Raw genomic sequence first — 4,100 nt, 5'->3', positions numbered from 1 at the left:
TCACTAGCTCAAACCCCACCCTTGGAAGCCCTGATCCATCCATTCCGAGCAGGAGGTTGTATTCTGATGTGAACATGGAGAGAATCGAAGCTGCAACCGAGTGGGTCGAACTGTTTCAAGTGCTCCTGACTACTGAGACAACAGTAAGAACAGCTGGAAAAGGGTGGACTCATAGCTGGGTAAAAGCACCAGTTAACTCTGACGCCTGAGAGACTGTATTAACAAAGACTTTTACAATAGATAGTTTCAACAGTTTTAACCTTAAACCTTTAACTTCTCCTTAGAAGAATTCTTAATGAATTAATGAGTAAAAGGGATTGAATTACACAGAATTTGTGTTTCCAGGGAACGCTCTCTGGAAGTGAGAGAAGGGGGGGGTATTTAATCCCCACCAGAAGAATCCCTATTAGTTTGTGATTTTTATTCTTTTTCTTAATTACTATAGGGTTTTGTGTGTGTGTGTGTATATATATATGATGTATTTTAAGTTTATCTTAGTAAGTTATCTTACCTATTCTGAATGGTTTAGTGATAGGGTAGAGGGAAAAACCAGCATTTCCAGTTAATCCAGAACATCTCTCAAGTTCTATCTCAAAATATTTGTTGCATTTGCACCCAGATGCCTAGAAAGACTGAAAAGGCCTTGTCTCTGATTGCTATTTCCAGCAGCAACTGTGTCTGGATTCTCTAAATTTCTAAAAATGACAGACCATACTCAGTCCCGGGAAGGAATAGATCTTGAAGTTGAGCTCCCCACGCATAATCCTGGCTGCAACGTACCATGTTATCAAAGGTGCCATTTAAACAACAATAATAGAATATCAGCGGGCAATACTACTGACCCTGGGTATGGAAATACTCTCCAGGAAATAGGGAATAATCCATACTGTGCCGAATATGGCAGCTACAGGACTGCTAATATACATAATGCACACCAGATACAATGTGAGAATCCTGTAACCAGATGGCCTGTCCCGAATGGCAAGGGGTGGTACTGGCTATGTGGCAATAAAGCCAGGAAGGTGTTGTCCATAGGATGGAAGGGAGCTTGCATCCTGGAGGCAATAATTCCAAATGTAACTATTATTGAAGACCCACAAAGGGGACCCTTGTGGTCCCCTTGAGACCACACGCAGAATTAAGCGGACTCCTGATAATCCTCTAGTAAAATCCTCTAGCATTTCACAGCTATGCAAGGTGTTTTTCACCTTGGTTAGAGGTGAGTGAATTAGAAAAAGCTATTGTAAATATCTCAGCTATAATTGAAAAACTAGAAAATAACACTCTGAAATAATACTCTGCATTGTAATTAATGCTAGTTGCTCTGTATGTAGATTAAATGAGATGAATTTGACTGATGTAAAAATATTTGGGGGAAAAAAAAAAAAAAACAACCAACAAGATCCTACATGTTGTGGCTCAGGATGACATTTCCTGGGGATTTAGAAACTTTTGGGAGAAACTAAGTTTGTGGTTACCTGAATGGAATTGGCTCAACCAACTATTTGTTCATATGATAGTAATAATGGCATTGTATATCTGTCATCCCCCGTGACATCTGAAGAAGAATATTGTGCCTTAATGTTGTAAAAACTCAAGACTTTGGTATTTGAAGAACAACAATTGAAGTAAGAAAAGAAGAGGGGGGAACTGTGAGAAATTAAGTTGTGTTTTTGCAGTACTTTTTTGAAGTATGGTGTTTTTGCAGTAGAAAACTAACCCGTATTGAAAGGTAGTTACGTAGTCATAATGAAGAGAAATGCTAAGCAGGTAAGTGGACAGTAGAAGGCCTCACTGTTCCAAAATAAGGTAGAAGACTGAGAAAAGCAGGATGAGCAGTGTGAGAACAGTAAAAAAAATAAAAAAAAATCACAAGTTCTCTAAACATAAAAAAGGAGGAAAGAAAGGAAAAAGGAGAAATTAAAGGGTTGATCAAAAAATTGTACAGATATGGTTTAGAGGAGCTTGCTAACCTGTAGTAGTCAGCCAGTGAGGAAACGGGAGGTGATCAGGTGTCAGGTAATAGGGAATAAAAGGTTACGATTTGTTTACTAAAACACACTCTTAATTGGTACACCCGCCATTGCAATCGCTAATAAAATAGCTTCACAGAAGATCCTGTCTGAAGAAAATGACTGAGATTTTTCTCACAATATGGTTTAGTGGAGGACTGTTAGTGTTAGGTCAGAGGTTGGACTGGATGATCTTGGAGGTCTCTTCCAACCTAGATGATTCTGTGATTCTGTAAGGGCAACAAATTTTAGACACAAAAAATAAATCCTGTAATAGACTAACAGTCCTCTAACGAGAAGCAACAACAGTTGAAAACATTGCTAATAGGACAATTTCAAGACAGGCTTTAGGATAGCAGGGCTACAGACTAGATTTAACAACAGTAAAGGCTACAGTAGAAAACAAAGTTTCACAGCGCATCTGACTTTTGATACCAGAATGTGAGACTGAACATTTGCTTATGAATGTACAGTGATCTAGTGAGCGAAAACAAAATAAATCATAAAAGAAAAGATGAAACTCAGCTTTTTTGTTCCAACAGGACAAAGATAACGTCACACGAACACAGAGTAAGAAAGGCCCTGGTGCATTTTGGTTCAAGTTCCAGTGCTCTTAACAGCAGGCTGTAGAAGTCAAGAATTCTGCCTCAGCTCAGGTTATAAAAAATGTCCCAGAAAACCTCACTTGAAGATGGGTACAACGTCAGTCATAATAAAATTACTTTTATCAGGTAATCACATGATGATACAGCCCCAAAAGCTGTTATCCTGTATCTTGCTGCGATGAACAACCACTAAATACTGTTGTATGGGTGCCAGACAGGACAGTGAGGAGACTACCACCACCCCTGAACACTGCTGATGCAGAAACTTTTCCTAAAGTTTTTGCTGAACCTTTGATTTCCTAGAAGTCAAGCTGATCATTTAATCAGGATTGTTGCTCCTCTCGAGGATACATTTTCCAAAGCATTTACATTTTCACAGAATTAATTTTTGCAAAATTATTGTGTTCAAAACTAATATCACATGTATACCAAAATAGTCATTTCCAAACAGAGTATCACTGTTCTGAAGACGGACTTCTGGGTATTAGAGAAAGACAAATATTCAAATAAATGAAATAAGCAATGTCTTTATTTTGTTCTTCTGTTTGCCAAGACACGAATCTCATGGTTTTCTATCGCAGAGCTTTTGCGTCTCTTTGCTAAAAGAACCAAAGTGTTCCTATAGTCTAATACGCCTTTTTCACTGACGAGCTAATGTACTCCTTTCCTGTTTTGTTTTTTGTTGTGGATAGACGTGACAAAAATCAATCTTACAATTTGCTAACAGTCATCTAACAGGATCAAAGGAGAGAAGAAAGTAGTGCTAACAAGACTGCCTTACGACCTGGATTTCAGGATGGCGAGACCTAACGCTTTACTGTTGAGTGTGGTGCCTACTACATACAGCAGGATTCCTACCGATAGCGACCTGTAACAATAAAAACTTCAGCTCCAGCCTCAAGGATGTAATCTCATCAGAGTATCTTTCCTCTCTTTTCCTTTCTGATCAATAGTTGCAGAATCTCTTTTGCCAAGCAGATGACACATCTCTGTCACAGTGCTGTACCTGAACAGTGCATCCTTTTATAACGCAGATATGGTAACTAAGTTTAATCGGTTCACTAAGACTGGGTACCTTTGCTACTCCTTATTTTAGAATGAAGTAGCTGTGTTGCACCTGTTCTTTGGGTGTTGATACCACTTTCATAGGCCTAGATAATATACCTCTATTGAACAAGGACTGAGGAGGAGACCAAAATTATTCCAATGTAGTTCTAAAAACATACAGTGAATTCCATGTCCTAATACCAACCAGGAAAAGCAGAAGACAGAAGCAAGCCATACAGGCAAATCTAATGCAGTTTCTCCCACATTGTCATGTGCCTTCAGCCCATTACAAGGGTAAATAAGTGCAAGGGAAGTCTAAAGGCTAAAACTTGTAACAATGAGATATTTGACTTTAAGGTTAGGGCAATGCAAAGAATTGAGGAGTGGTGTCCTCAGATGACCCCCAGAGGCTAATTGGTGACCTCAGATGACCCCA

The 4,100-nt window shown here is 38.9% G+C and overlaps 1 long non-coding RNA gene across 1 annotated transcript; it reads left to right on the top strand.

The window, feature by feature from the left end:
• LOC118168413 lies at positions 1-3,518 on the top strand. Its single transcript, XR_004751539.1, has 2 exons — positions 1-143; positions 3,310-3,518. It is a non-coding gene; the product is annotated as an uncharacterized LOC118168413 (long non-coding RNA).
• The last annotated feature ends 582 nt before the right edge of the window (positions 3,519-4,100 follow it).

This window comes from Oxyura jamaicensis, chromosome 5 (assembly GCF_011077185.1).
Source record: "Oxyura jamaicensis isolate SHBP4307 breed ruddy duck chromosome 5, BPBGC_Ojam_1.0, whole genome shotgun sequence".
Classification (NCBI taxonomy): domain Eukaryota; kingdom Metazoa; phylum Chordata; class Aves; order Anseriformes; family Anatidae; genus Oxyura; species Oxyura jamaicensis.
Note: the sequence above shows the minus strand (reverse complement) of the source record. Positions and strands in the feature narration are given on the sequence as shown.